General features: G+C 51.4%; 1 protein-coding gene across 1 annotated transcript in view; it reads left to right on the forward strand.

The window, feature by feature from the left end:
• The window catches only part of LOC144112808 (zinc metalloproteinase-disintegrin-like protein F1), a 129,894-nt gene that overhangs the window by 1,112 nt on the left and 112,759 nt on the right, over window positions 1–16,023 (forward strand). The gene's annotated exons all lie outside the window — the stretch shown is intronic.

Genomic DNA, 16,023 nt, shown 5'->3' on the forward strand with positions numbered 1-16,023 from the left:
ACGGTCGATCGTTTCTCATCGCGGTAATGTTCGCTCTTGTTCATTCTGCCGTGAGATGCTGCGCGCACGGAAGGGAGCAGGAAGGGAAAGCCGATGGCAAGCGTATTAATCACGGCGTCTGTCACGGAGGAGTGATGCTCCGGAGAGAGGCCTTCCCTTGTTCTCCGTTCTGTTGCGGCAGCTCGCGCATCACGGTGCTGCGCGCCGCGGGCGGCTTGTTCGCCGACTCCTCTCGGCGAGCAAAGGCGCGTGCGCGCGATAGCCATGCGTGCGCGTTCGACCGTGCCGCGCGGGGTAGCGCCCCTGGTCTTCCAGGTGAACGTGACTCATCATCCGGATGGTGGCCGCTGCCCCCCCCCCCCCCCATCCCCCCCCCCCCCATCCCCCTGTCGACCGGCTGTGCGCTTCTTTGACGCATGCCTCTCTTATGGTGCAGAGGCCGGTTATCTCGCTTTGCTTGTAGCCTCGCGGCTGAATCACCGCGCCTTGAGGGCGTGCGCGAGTGAGATCAGCGCGATAACGACGAAATCGTGGGCGAAAGGGTAGGGTTGAAATTTGCTCCTCGCGACGTGTCGGTCGTCGTTTGGAAGCTGGACGAGGAAGTCTCGACATGCGGCTCTGAGCAGTGATTTGAGGCCGGTTACAGCAGTTTACCAAATGCTCACGCCACTATCCTTAGTCTGGATACGTTCGCGCGGTGGAAATTCATTCTCGCTCTACTTCCATCTCTAAATTAATGTCGGATGTTGACACCTGTCGAAAATGGGCAATTTGTTTCGGAGAGCTCGCGATGTTCTGAAGTTTTCACCAGGTTTTAGCTTCCTGAATATGTTTGTGTGTTCGCTTTCACCGCAAAGGCGCCTGCATTCAGTAAAATTGCCATCCGACGTTACTCGACTTGTAAGCCACTCACCGGCCCATACCAGTTCGGATCGTCGACTTCGATTTATCTCACGCAGTTATCGTGGGTTGTAAACACCTGCCTCCTGATTCCAAATATTTTAAAGCAGGTAGTTAAAGTCGAATGTATTCGGGTTGTATTACATGATACTAGTCGCTAGCGTGACGTGAACGCAGTGTCAATGTGCGACCACCGCATTTGTTCCCAGACCGTGACTCATTTCGTTCGCGCTTCACAGGCCAGGGGACTCCCAGACCGCTGAAGCTTTATTGTCTGTTCTTTCCTGCGTTCAGCAAAAGCCGTGTTCTTTGACAATACAAGGAAAAACAAAAGTATACTGTAGTACAGTTAGTGTCCCTTACTAGACTCTCCGTGACATGACGCCGCGGTCATTCCCCCCCACCGAGACAAGTTACGCTTTCTTAACCAAGCGGCACTTACGCTCTGCGCGCCGCCGACAGCACAGCACTTGCAGGCACGTTAGTGATACAGCTCGCTGTTAAGGGCCCCTTGCTTGCTTATACCAGATAGAGCGCGGGTTCAATGTAGCGCCTACATCAAAACTTCTTTGGTTTGTCTTAACAACATTATTTATCTCCCTACCGGGCCTGCCTAGAAAATACGCTTGTGCATATTACGGGCCGGGCAGCAGTAAATGCTTGCTATTGCGGGTAAGTTCCAAGCAAGACCAGGTCTTTAGTACCAAGCAGCCGGTGCATTTAGGCATAACCAGATACCATTCCGTGATGGTCTGTCAGGACCGACTAGTCTTTTATGAAAACATAAATCTCGCTTTAAAAAAAATATTCACGTCCTGGCATTGAAACAGAGTGCAGATAAGTATCTCAACTGGATATAGGAAGAGATTGTCTATTTACTAACAGATAGGTTAAACCATGATTGTCTGACTTGCTACAGAACGAAACAAATGGAGCGGGTACTCCAAGTGGGCACCATGTTAAAAAAAAAAGAGAGAAATGCCTTCTTTTACGCCTTCAGGCTAGGCGCCAATGCAAGAAAGTAATATAAACAACGACGTGTAGCGCTGGTTCATTGAACCATGTGATGACCGGCTAGACAAACTTGTCACAGAGAAAAGCAAAAGGCTTATCAAGTTCTGCCCATATAGAAGAAAAAGATTAGAGGCTGTTTTTTTTTTTTTTTCACTTGAATGTAGTGTTCTCCCGTATGTATTGTTATGGGTTTGGCGCACTTGGCACTTGCTATTCTGTCTGATGTGTTTTTGGTGTGGTGCATATTTGTTGCCTTGCCGTATTCACGAGCCTGACCTAAATGACGCGGTCGTGCCTTGGAGCTGTGCCTGGCGATGTTTGACGCAAACAGAGCACATCGCGAGCCTGATTGACGTAACCGTTTTGTTTTCAGTTGAAGGGGCATTGCTCTGTACATTTCCGAAAATCTGCTTGCTCGTTGGTTACCAGACGTCCTGGGGCTGTTTCGAAGTTCTTTGCGTTGGAATGGGACATGTGCCCACTGTTGAAACTTCGTTTCAAATGTCAGGCGCTTGAGCGGCTGTACGCCCCCAACTGCTTCGCGCTCTCGGCCAGCACACGTTGCTTGCTTCTGGGCCTTTTATACGTTGTGGAATAAAGGCCTAGCCATAGGCTGCATTTGTGTTAACTTGGGCATTGCGTATGTATAACGCGTACTCAGTTGGACAAATTCAGGAGGAGTGCTGTTTTGCGATGCTCGCGCTGCCGTTGGTGACGCAGGTGTGAAGTCTACACTCAGCACATCGCGCTGCAACGATGCCTTGACGCACTTCTCTCAAGCCCTAGGTTAGCTGTCACGGCGTCAGCAGATTAATGCGCGGCTCATCCCTAACGCTTAATTCGGCAGAGGCACGCCACCGAAACGCGTTGTCGTCGGGGAAAATGTGGTTCTAGGCAAAACTGACTGAAATAAATAGACGGGAAAGGTGGGCATTCATAATTAATTTTTTTTATTGAACAAAACTTAGCGACGCCACTTGCGTGGTAAATGCGTCGTGTATTTGTATTGCGGGGGCAGCTCGTTTTTTTTTTTTTTTGTCAATCGTTCTGTAAGCGCTAGCTAAACTTTCCGTTTATATGTTTAGCCTCTCGCAATGTTCAGTTTGTGGCGAGTTTTCAAGGACTTTCTTGGAGAAACGAAAAGGAGAAAGCGCTCGGGCATCCTTCAGTCCCGGCTGCGACTTCGTTTTTCGCCCCACATTTTTTGTCTTTTTTTTGCGCGCGCGAGGCGTGTCTACGCGTTAATGTTCTACGGTGCCAAACCTAGGCTTTCTGGACCTCGGCTGTGTTGTACGAATATCGGCTTCCGAAAGCAAATCGAACGCGTGAACTTTCTTGGTCATAACATTGTGGCTCGTGTTGATATTTAGCGGCCATGTCGATGCTGGCACCGCTGGGCAGGTGGGACCATTCTGCTTTCCGTCCTGGTGATGTGGTAGACATATTCGTTCGAAAGCTGGCGAGGTGAGTGCTTAATACTCGCTGGCCTGTAATGCTGCGTGTCCTGAACTCCCCTGTGTCCATTAAAGTTTTCACCACCGCCTATAATGCTGGGAGAAAGAAAACTGTCGGTGCATTCCGTCATACTCAAGTCCCCTGGTAGGCACTACAGGGAGTTTTACGTCATGCGAGCAGTTCGCGTGCGGGAACGGGCCGCCAATCTATTTGATGAGGTTCGAACCTCGCAAGGTTGCGTGTCCGGTTCGGTGACCTGTTTGCAAAGGTCTTTACGCCTCATTTGTGTGCTGAAAAAAAAAAAAAGATTGAGAGGGCACTTAAGACTTCTGACGTGCTGTGAAGTCGAAAGCATTAATTAATGTCTTCGTGAGCGTTCGACCTCGACGCAGTTTGCGCACTGAGAAACGAAAGGAAGACCCGTCGCGGTGGCTCAGTGGTCAGGGCGCTCGGCTACTAATCCGGAGTTCCAGGGTTCGAACCCGACCGCGGCGGCTGCGTTTTTATGGAGGCAAAACGCGAAAGGCGCCCGTGTGCTGTGCGTTTCAGTGCACGTCAAAGATCCCTAGGTGGTCGAAATTATTCCGGAGCCCTCCACTACAGCACCTCTTATTCTTCCTTTCTTCTTTCACTCCCTCCTTTCTCCCTTCCCTTACGGCGCGGTTGAGGTGTCCGCCGACATATGAGACAGATACTGCGCCATTTCCTTTCCCCCCCAAAAATTATTATTATTATTACGCGCCTCCCAACGCTGATTCCACAAAGGTCCGAGTGCAGCACTCGATTCGGACACCTGTGGCGAGCTAGCCTCCAACCTATGGAAGGAGATACCGTATGACACCGCTCGCAACGGTGTACGACGAACGGTTCGAAGATTGGTTTTGAGGAAAGGAAATGGCGTCCTAACTCTACGATACCAGTTGTTATGGGCGAGTTGGCGTTCACGGTGACCCATAACCACAGCGCGACAGACGGGACAGAGAAGGGCCACCACACAGAGCGCTGACTCACAACTAAAACGTTTTATTGGCCGCCAGCCAGTATAAATACTGCCCCATGGTGGTGCTTGACTTGCGTGAGACTCAAAATCGCCAGTACATCAGGCACGTGTCAACAGGCAAGTGTCATGCGTGGGAAATGTCACCGCTACAGCAGGCACAAGTGAACATTCACAATCAAGGTAACGGTGTTCCTTATCTGACAGTGCTACAGAGGGAGTACTGATACATTGGTCTGAGGTCCTAGCTATCAGGTGGGCTTCGATTATTTCCCTTGCTAGCGAGACGCGGTTCTTTGCTATCACAGAGCATTCCTTGTACAATGGAAAACAGACTTTAGTGTCGTCTTCGTCATTTTTGCAGTGTCTGCAGTGTTTCGCTACGTGGCCTAGCTGTGATAGCGACACGAGCGACATATTCGTGCTCCTTTCGTCTTTCGTTAACACATCGGCCAGTTTGGCCGATGTAACACTGGCCACATGACAGAGGCAGAGAATAAATTATTCCTTCCTGGCAAGGCGCCAGTTGTTTCGCGTGCCTTATCAAGCAGCTGCGTGCTTATCTTTCCTCTTATTTTACTCTTTTGACCAGGCTAGACAGTTGCTTAGGCGCCGAGAAGACACTTCGACCCCCAGCACGTTTATAATAATTGGTTTTTGGTGGAAAGGAAATGGCGCAGTATCTGTCTCATATATCGTTGGGCACCTGAACCGCGCCGTAAGGGAAGGGATAAAGGAGGGAGTGAAAGAAGAAAGGAAGAAGAGGTGCCGTAGTGGAGGGCTCCGGAATAATTTCGACCACCTGGGGATCTTTAACGTGCACTGACATCGCACAGCACACGGGCGCCTTAGCGTTTTTCCTCCATAAAAACGCAGCCGCCGCGGTCGGGTTCGAACCCGGGAACTCCGGATCAGTAGCCGAGCGCCCTAACCACTGAGCCACCGCGGCGGGGCCCCAGCACGTTTCCAAATTCTTTTTTCAAGTTGTGCTAGACTTGGTGCAGATACGGTACCACGGCAATCTTCTTTCTTTTCCCCTTTTCTCGCTTGACCTGTGTCCTATCAAATCTGAGATTTTTCTGCAACGGAATCTAAAACGTCTGAGAGGTATAGCCAGCCTTTGTCAGGCGGTTTAGTTGGTTGCAGAAGCTGTGCTCCAACCTGTGCGCACAAGATTTCTTTACAGCGTCGTGTAGCACAGAATAAACAATTGCTCTCTTCACCAGCTTTGAATGAGCTGATGAAAAGGGCTTTGCACCACGGGGCTTAAAAGGCTTTTGAGCCCAGTGGGGCTCAAACGCATTTGCAAAAAAAGCCATTGCATGGGTCCAGTAAAATGTTTGTGGGTGACGAACCGGATGTAGCGGCTCGCCGTCGATCTGCGACGCTTACACTGCGCATGCGGCAGAGCTGCCATACAGGGGGACCCCGGCTAAAAAGATTCATTCTCAAGTATCGACCACGTAAGCGCGCGCGTAGGGACAACGTGAATGCGTACTCGTGGTGTTAGTTTTTTTTTTCTTTCGTAGTAAGCTGGGCACATTCTGCGGCGGCGGCACTCTCGGCCTCGACGGATGTGCACGATATGTATTCAGGACGCGCTACGAGGCGTGTGTGTACGTCGCCCCTTTCCGCAGCTTCTTGGCGGCTCGCACGATATGTCGTCGCCAGGAAACGGAGTGACGGGAAGTGTCGGGAGCGGTGGGCCAGGTAGAGCCGTCTAGCGCTCCTACGTCCGGTGTCTGCGACGACGAGATAGTTGCGGGGTCGTGGTGACACCGTCGGACAGTTTAGCGCTGGCGAAAGCCCAGGTACTCGCTGCTGCCTCTCGATGCTGAGGTTCCTGAGAACTGTCGGAAACCGTGCCGTTCTGGAAATTTGCCGGCGCGTAGCCATTTTCTGGGAGGAAAACCTGCGCTCTGATACTGAGCTGTGCCGCGACGGGCCTTGCGCAGGTAATTTTAAGCGCGACGTTTGGGCCGTTCGGTCTGTGGGGAAGGGGGGGGGGGGGGTGGCAGCTGCGGTCGCTGCATTCCGTTCCTCTCGGAGCTGCGCAGTGCCCAGCTGTGCTGCGCGGGTCGCCCTGGGCGTGAGGGACCTCCCAGTCATGCGCCGCTCTTCGGGGCACACGGAAGCCGCGCGCTTTGGCTGAGCGTGACTTCTGGGATGCGCAAGCTGCTTCTCCCTGCGCGAAGGGTGTTACGCAAGCGCAAGGCACGTGCAGGTCGACCGCGCGGGGGGGCCGGGAGTTGCGTTGACCGGCCTTGTTGCGCGGCGTTTTATCTTTTCTTTTCCTTCCCTTCACGACGCGGACGCTTTTGCCCCGCTGCCTGCTTCAGCGGACCTTGCGAAAGTGCGGCGTCTGAAACCAGGGCCGGGAGTGTGCTTGCTTCCGTCGCGGTGAATTCGGGCTGGAAGGCGCAAAAGTGGGCATCTGTGCCAGTCGCATTGGGCCTAGGTCGCTGGTATATAGTGCGAAGGTGATGCAAATGCGAGGCGGCAAGTAGTATGTTTGAAAAAAAAAATGTAGCTCAAAAGAGACGAGCACGGGAGGGAGACACAAGGACGAACGCTACTAACAACTGGCTTTATTTCCCGTAACACATGTCTATATATACGTGTACACATCGCATGCGCACATGACACTAGGGCGGCTCTGGGCTTCTTGGCAGAAAAAAGAGAGTGGAAATTTGATTACATATCTACAATCGAAGAAAGAACGAGTACCAAAATGTATCATCTGCGAGAAAGGGGGAGGGGGGGGGGAGGGGAAGGCAAACAGGCAGTGAATATGCACCTACAGAAAAAACGAAAGAAAAACCAGCACACACTTTTTTAGGCGGTGTGCTTCTTGCAGAAACCTTTCCGGAAAAGCGCGCTCGGATGAGAACAAACTTATTGACGCGTCGCTGATGCAATCACTCGAGTTTTTGTTAATGTAGAAATCCTCCAGCAAATGTCTGGCTTTTGTGCTTGCGCTCCTGCCCATAATCTTTGCTTCTTTAAAGCGGGATTCGCACTTGAACGTCACAACGTGCGAAACTAAATTCGCGAGCTAATCTTGTAGTATTAAGTTTTGAGCATGCTCCCTTAAACGGTCGTTGAGACAGCGCCCCGTCTGCCCTATATAGCATTTTGCGCAGGACAGGGGAAGAATGATGTAGACCACTCCCAAGGCAGATTTGATGAAGGATTCTTGATGTTGCATCTTGCAACCGCGCTCAACAACCCCGCAGATACGGGGAAGTTGAGCGCGTTTTTTTTTTTTTGTCGAACATGTGTCACCAACTCGCCCAGCAACAAGTTTTATTGAAGTATTAAAGATTTGTGCGGTGGGGCTACGCGAAGTTGGATGTGGCTTCTATATTTTATTTCGTGTACCCTCAGGGCCGGAGGCATTATTGCGGGGTGTGGTTGCACAAAGTTGCAAAAAACAACGTGCTGTGCAGTAAAGTACTTAGTATAGTACAGAAATGATGGCTCCTAGTCATACAATATTCGCCGCCGCGGTGGCTCAGTTGTTACGGCGCTCGGCTGCTGGCCCGAGAGACGCGGGCTCGATCCCGGCTGCGGCAGTCGAATTTCGATGAAGGCAGAATGCTAGAGACCCGTGTACTGTGCGATGTCAGTGCACGTTAAAGAACCCCAGGTGGTCGAAATTTCCGGAGCTCTTCACTACGGCGTCCCTCATAGACTGAGTCACTTTGAGACGTTAAACCCCCATAAACTAAATCTGTTATACAACATCTAATGGGTTCTTGATGCGATGGTTGATAAAATATAATACAGTGCAGTAATACAGTATAGAAATTGACAGTACAAATGAAATAGATGCTCCTGAGGTCTCGGATCGCTGCTAATAATGCTTCCTTTTCTTTTCTTTTTTTTAAGGAAAGATCGAGTAGTAGTAGTAGTGCGAAAGCACTACATCCCGATGGGCAAACCCCGAAAACCCCGATCAAGATCTTTCGATGTTTGTGGGTTTGTGCCAAGTGAAATAAATTAGTAAAAATAAATATCCGTGAGTGGGATTCGAACACGCGGCGACGCGAACAGATCAGCTTCATTGGCCACTAGCCGCTGACTGAAAGCGCTATGCTATCGCCGCTGTTTTTTTTTATCTTATTGCATGGAAATAGTGCCTAAAACAAAAGTCTGAGCATGCTTACGCAACCATACCCCTGCACGACCCCACCTTCCAAAACACCGAACATGGCTCGTGTTAAACTGCAACACACTCTCGCGCTATTCTTCTTCTTCTTCTTCTCCTCAAGTAATATGGCACATACCCACGTGGGGGGGATTGGCCAAGGTATAGGGTAGAATGCCAATGAAGCATTTGCGCGGGGAAGGAAACGTCAGAAGACTGAATCAAGATAAAAAAAAAAATTGGGAAAAATAAAATGAATTCAAGAGGTATGAGTCATCCGGAATAGAATCAATCTAGCCTTTTTTGGACATGCGAAAGAATTTTGTGTATAGCTAACAAGATAATCGATTAGTTGCACTTATGTAATCGTGAAGGTAGCCGCATACACTGCTTAACGGGAATCCCTTGGCACTCGCACCGAACGATAGAAGAACTGTAAGAGACAGAGGCAGTCCTAGTCTCGAAAGAGGAACCTCCAGATATTGCTTTCTCTGAACCGCGAACCGCCGGCAAGAGAGGAGAAAATGATCGATTGATTCAACTTGCCCACATGATACACAAAGGTTTGTCGCAGCGAACCCGCACCTGCATAAGTACAAGTTTAAGTGAGGGATTATACATCGCAGGAGCGTCATGGACACTTCACAAAGCCTTGACTTACACCACCGGATATTCGATGGGTACTTTAGGTGTTGAAAGTCCACGGTATTCAGCAACGGATCACTCAAAGTGGCTGAAATATGTTGGAACCGCCGGAAACGTGAAGCTGCTAACAGAATGAGGTGAGGGACGGGATATATTACAGGTACGCTGAGAGCTGACCTTGCCAATAAATCAGCCACCTCGTTAAAATAGACGCCTGAATGCCCAGGTACCCAGACCAAACGGATCTCGCGCACTGTGCTCGGAACAAAAAACCTAAGTGAACGAGTCAAGAAAGATTTTTCCGAATTTTGGAGAGAGACAATAACTGAAAGGCAGTCTGTGAGAATAAGAACCCGTGCGACATGTCTGGGAATTTTGAGAAGAGCCAAACCAATGGCCAAAAACTCTGCGAAGAATATAGGAGTATAATCAGGGATACGAACGGAGTAGCTCCAATCTAGATCCTGCGAATATATGCCAATCGCCGCCTTCTCACAGCTGCCGGAGGCATCAGTGGAGAGAACAGTATGATGTGGAAAATTCTGTAGGTGTTCAGAAAGAAGACCATTTAGGGTATGTGCGGGCATATGCTTCGCATGGGACGGGAAAATAAAGTCGTAATAGAAGACGGGATCAGCCTGCGTGTCAGCAACTCGTTGCAAGGAGATCAGATCAACCTGAAGCGGAGCTAACAGATTCTGCGTGAACCTAACTTGCGGAAGCTGATAACGTGGCCAGTGATTAGTCAAAAAAAGGTGTGGTTTGGATACAAAAATTGGAATACTAACGCCTGGGGCCGGGTCAAAAGACTTGAGGAAAGTACGCACTGTTAGAAGTTGGAAGCGGGAATAGAGGTTGGGGATACGCGCTTCCAGATAAAGGACAGCGTTGGAAGCTGATTTTGGGAGCCCGAGGCATAGCCGTAGGGCACGTCTTTCCAGTAAGGCTAATGGCTGCAGCTTGTAGTTCGCGCTACCAGAGAACAAGGGGCAACCAAATTCCAGAATCGGTCTCATATAAGCCTTATAGAGCAACAGTAGCGTGTCACGACGCATGCCAAACTTTTTATTGCCAACTCGGGTCAAACGGCCCAGTGCACGTTCCCCTTTAATAACATTATTCTTAATATGGTGTCGCCAATCCAAATTTTGGTCATAAGTAACACCTAGGTATTTAACCGACTCCACAGATACTGCGTCATTACCTTTCCTCAAAGAAAAAAAACAATTATTATTATTAAAGTAAATAGCGCAGTATCTATCTCAGACATATCTATCTCGCACTATTCATTGCATTGCACATCGTCTTCTTCATCAACTGATACAATTATCAAACTAATATTCGCGCTTTAAGCTATGTGACAATAGTGAGGTGTGCGCTGCATGCCTTGGCGTGGACAACGTTGTGGCAGAAACAAGGCACCACGGCAATACGCTTTGGCGTTGACAAGATTGCATCGATGTTGAAGCAGTTGAAGACTCGCATAACTGGCTCCCTGGGTCTGTGGACACCTCAGTCGCGCTTTCGGGCACGTGGCGAGGGTCTCCACCTGAAAAAAAAACTGTGCTTTCCTGCAATATTTTCGTGCTTAACAATGCCAAAGGGCCAGCAGTTTTTTTGCATAATTATCTTCGTCGAGTGTAACGTACGTACTCATCGTAACGCTAACGAAGCACTTAATAGAAGGCTTTTGTAGCTAGTCAGCGTGCTCATGGTCGCACGTAATTTTGCTTGCTGCGTAGGTACATTTTGGCGGGCTAGATGGTTAAGCGTTTGTAGACAGCAAAAACTGCGCAAAGAAACTTTCTTCTTTCACTCCCTCCTATATCCCTTCCCTTACGGCGCGGTTCAGGTGTCCAAAGATATATGAGACAGATACTGCGCCACTTCCTTTCCCCAAAAACCAATTATTATTATTATTAAAACCAGTGCGTACAGCAGCGTTTGCTTTTTTGGAGCTAGTTGGCTCATGGTTATAGATGAACGCACCGGTGGACAGGACGAGGCCACAAACATTATTTATTATTGGTTTTGCACCTCTCTCTTCCTCCCTTCTTTCACTCCCTCCTTTATCATTTCCCTTACGATTTCCCTTACGGCGCGGTTCAGGTGTCCAGCGAGGTGTGAGAGATACTGCGCTATTTACTTTAATAATAATAATTGTTTTTTTTGGAGGAAAGGAAATGGCGCAGTATCTGTCTCATATATCGGCGGACACCTGAACCGCGCCGTAAGGGAAGGGATAAAGGAGGGAGGGAAAGAAGAAAGGTGCCGTAGTGGAGGGCTCCGGAGTAATTTCGACCACCTGGGGATCTTTAACGTGCACTGACATCGCACAGCACACGGGCGCCTTTTCCTCCATAAAAACGCAGTCGCCGCGGTCGGGTTCGACCCCGGGAACTCCGTATCAGTAGTCGAGCGCCCTAACCACTGAGCCACCACGGCGGGGGAGTAGCGCTTGCTCCGTAGTTCTATAGCTCCTCTTCCGCCTGTCGTCTTTTGCACAGACGAGGTGCCTCTTTGTGCGTGCGAAGTAAAGAGGGCCCATTTCGGTTGACGCATGCCTCGCAGCGATGCGAAAGCTGCCGGAGTGATCTGGGCCAGGGGAAAATGCGGGCTACTAAATGAATACTGCGTAGAGCCGACCTCTCCGGGAGTGTGCACTGCCCTGGTACAGCACGAGCAGCCCTGCACTCTGTTCTTCTCAAGCGCCGTTGTGCAATGCGGCGCGCACGCGTCACGAGACGTCCGACCATGTCTCTCCGATCGTGCGACCTCCCATTGTTGCAGGGCTGCAGCAATCCCAGCAGCGAGCACTGTCGCCACGAGCGCGGCAGCTTTAGGCGCGTCGGCCTTGGGAAGTGCACGCGATGTTCCGAGCTTCATTGTTCTAATTGTCTTTTGGTGGCGCTTCTTGTCGTCGACGGTTTCATGACGCCGGCGCGGTCTCGTGTCGGCAGCCTCGTTCCCTTCGCGCCGCTCCTCGTGTGCGGTGTCTATAACGCAGTCAGCTGACGCGATGTCAGTCGGCGGCCTCTGGTGAATCACCGTATGCGCCGCGTCGTCGAATGGGCAGAGAGCGCCGTGCCGTCGTCAGTCGGCGCGCGATTATGCGAGCCGGAAGTGGCCTCGAAGAAAGTGGTTCGCGTATAGAGCGGCAGCCGTTTGACGCACAGGCGCAGGCTGTCCGTCGTCTTGGACATTCCTCGCTGCTGTGTCCGGTCTGGATGCCCGGCGGACCTATAGATTCATTCCGCGGGTCGTCTGGGGGAAAGCGGCCGACGGCTGAGCCTCCTTGTCAGCCTTGTCTGCGTCGGCTGGACCGGCGTGCTGGCGAACGGTTTGCGCAACCGGCTGTCGCCAATAAGCGCCTCGGCATCATTTTGACATCAGCTTCTTGATCGCGGCTTGTAAGCGTGGGCAAAATGTCGCCAGAGTGCGCCGTCTGATCGATATCTGCGACAACACCGTTGTGCCCCCGGGCTCCCAGCTTTCTGGGATCGCGCACTCGTTAAACAGGAGCTGAAGCATTCCGTTGTCAAGACTGCACATTGCAGGCAACAGTGGCGCTGAACTGGATTCGTGCTATAATTTTCTGTTGTTGCCGTTGAAATCGCGGTAGCTGCTGTAAGGCTGGTTCATATGCAAGCTATACTGAGCGATTGAGCGGGGCGTCGCAGCGGAAATTTATAATAATTGGTTTCTTTGGGGGGGGGGGGGAGGAAATGGCGCAGTATCTGTCTCATATATCGTTGGACACCTCAACCACGCCGTGAGGGAAGGAATAAAGGAGGAAGTGAAAGAAGAGAGGTGTAGTGGAGGGCTCCGGAATAATTTCGGCCACCTGGGGATCTTTAACGTGCACTGACATCGCACAGCACACGGGCGCCTTAGCGTTTTTCCTCCATAGAAACGCAGCCGCCGCGGTCGGGTTCGAACCCGGGAACTCCGGATCAGTAGTCGAGCGCCCTAACCACTGAGCCACCGCGGCGGGTGCGGAAATTTGTAACTTGGCGGACCTCGTCGCTGTTGCCGCCGCGGCGACTCGAGTGCTGCTTGTAGCATGTGTACACCTGTGCAGCGGAAATTGGATGGGACACTTAAACTCCGTCTTAAGGGTATGACGCGAGGGCGGTAATTAGTTAATCCCCATATATGCGGAGTTGGTCATTCTCAACTTTATATTCATAGGTCCCTCGGAGTCTTCGTGCCACTCCTTGCGAGCCGCCGCGGTGGCTGAGTGCTTATGGCGCTCGGCTGCTGGCCCGAAAGACGCGGGTTCGATCCCGGCCGCAGCGGTCGAATTTCGATGGAGGCGAAATTCTAGAGGCCCGTGTACTGTGCGATGTCAGTGCAAGTTACAGGACCCCAGGTGGTCGAAATTTCCGGAGCCCTTCACTACGACGTCCCTCATAGCCTGAGTCTCTTTGGGACGTTAAATCCGCATAAACCAAACCACTCCTTGCGCAATGGTGCAGCGGTTAAGGGATGCGCCACTGCACTGCAATGGCTGGTGATGTCCACCTATAGGTTGCTTAAAAAGCGAGGGGTGGCCACCTGCGCCACCCTGTTTTTCGCTCACAACGCCGCCGCCAGATTTTCTGCACAACAGGAGCCTTAACGCTGTTGCGTTAATGCCGCTGGAGAAACATGTATCGCGGTAACACACCACAGTTCTCGAGGTGCGCCCGGCCGGCGCGTTTATCGCCCCTCCCGGTATACAGCCTTCGCGTCTGTCTTGCGCCTCGCCGCGCATCCGCCAAGGGGGCCGCTTGTGCTGTGAGCTGCCATAAATCTGCTCGCCGAGGTACGCTTAGAGCGGCTCCTTTTACTGGCGTGCGTGCGTGCGTGCTTCAGTCTGCATACACAGCCGTCTTTTAACCGTTACTCTCTTGTCTCACCTCAAACTTTTTTTTTTTTTGCGTGTTCGGCGTTCGCTTTCCGCTAGCCGTGACCGTTTTTTGTAGTGCAATCTATTTGCAAGACCTGCTTTACTTGCCTTTTGCGCACCTCTGCAGCATGGGTTTTGTTCGCTGTGGCAGTGTTCAGCAGCAAGCAGTTGTTCCCGCGTTATAATCGTAGACTTTGTGCTAGCTCTGCACTTGTGGCAGAATAGTTAGCGTCATTGGCTTTGCGCAATGTGATTTGAATGGTAATGAGAATGGAAGTACTAAATCCAGCGCTACATCAATTTTTTCTACGAAGCTACAGACGCGCTGTAAAAACTTTCGCACCTCCACACACACACGCTTAAACTTTCTTGCCTTTTTTTTTACCTTGTTTAAAGTAGGCCATTTCTCTGTGTTCTCGTTCTACGGTCAGTGGACGCACGCACTGACGATGGCCGGTCCCACTGCCGAAACTTGAAATGTTGTTGTTGTTGTTGTTGTTAGGCTATCGTTCATACGGCGGTCTTCTTTTTCATCCTATTTGACCGTACCGATATCTCTCATTAGATAATATACCAGGTGGTTCAGGCATGCCCGCCACTAAATTTTGAAAATAGCTTTTGAGGTAGAGAAGTTTTTTGAGGCGTAGTAATAGCAGTGTTGGCGGACGTCAAAACACAGGCGAATCGTGTTAACTAGTAAAGTGATTAACTAAATTCTAATAGTGAACTTTTTGCCTATATATTGCCAGTGGGCGCTCGATTGCAATTAATGATTTGTAGCCGGCCGTTAATATTTGCCATGTAAGTTTTTACAATTTCGAAAAAGCGCTGTCCGCTATGGCTCAACTAATTACGGCCATTCGAAAACCGCGCGCCTGCGGAGAGCGCAAAGCTGACGTCAGTCCAAATCGCGTCACTCCGTGACGCACCTACGACTATGTGCCCCGCCCGCGCTGGAGCGGCGAGCACAGCAGCATGGGCGGGGCAGAGATTACTCAAGTCCCTTAAACTTGGTCTCAGGGGCATTACAGATTACCTACGTCTGAGAAACAGTTACCCCTAACCGCGAAACCAATGAGCATTTTTTGGTTAGTCTTTTCTCTAGTTCCGGTCAGTTTATCCCCATGTTTGTAAACGAAGCCATGCGTCATCCCCGCTCTTTGATGCAGGCGTTTGGAAAAGCCCAGACAAAAAGGCGGCCTCTATGCGCGTCACATGGGCGTCCTTTCTGCGAGGAACGGCCCTTCACCCCGGCGCACACGCTGCTTCTGCAGGGAGAGCGGTGCTTTCGCAGCCAGGGCACGCTCAAAGGAGGAAATGTGCGCGAGAAATGTGCCGGCCGCTTGACGGAACGCGAGGTGGCGAAGCGCGATTTCTTTCTCGCTGTCCCTCCCTTTTCTAATTCCAAGGCGGCCTTCGTTTCGCTGTTGCTGGTTGGCTTACAGCGCACCGGAAACTCCGTGCTCGATCCCCGGTCTAGCATGTCGTCTGTTGTATCTCAATGTTGTGTCCTCTTTCACCGCTTCGACCTGCACTTGTTTGTTCCGGGCCTATAGGTCACGTAAAGGACCGCCTGTCGGATCGATTCCGTCCTTCGCCGCATTGACGCGTCTGTGCCGAGTCGCGTCCGTCGGCCGCTTCCATACGCCGCACAAACGCCTGCGTTGTCGAGTGATTGCCGCCGTTGGAAATACTCGCTGCAGGCCACGAATACGATGCGGCGGCCGCCCGTGACGCATGCACCGTCTGTCGTGTAGTGGTCCCCTTTGCGCTTACGTGGCTGGACTGTTCCGAGTGCTCTTTGCTGCGCGCCCCCCGCCAACGCGCTCGCGTTCGCACTGACCCGTGCCGTTGTCTGGGTGGCGCGGGCAGTGCCAGCCCAGTCGGCGGGTCGCGCATGCGTGTTTTCCGGTCGAGTGACCTCGGCAGCGCCGCGGTCAGGGCTGAGCGGTGGATCTGTCGCCAGCGGTG

This window comes from Amblyomma americanum, chromosome 1 (assembly GCF_052857255.1).
Source record: "Amblyomma americanum isolate KBUSLIRL-KWMA chromosome 1, ASM5285725v1, whole genome shotgun sequence".
NCBI classification, from domain to species: Eukaryota; Metazoa; Arthropoda; class Arachnida; order Ixodida; family Ixodidae; genus Amblyomma; species Amblyomma americanum.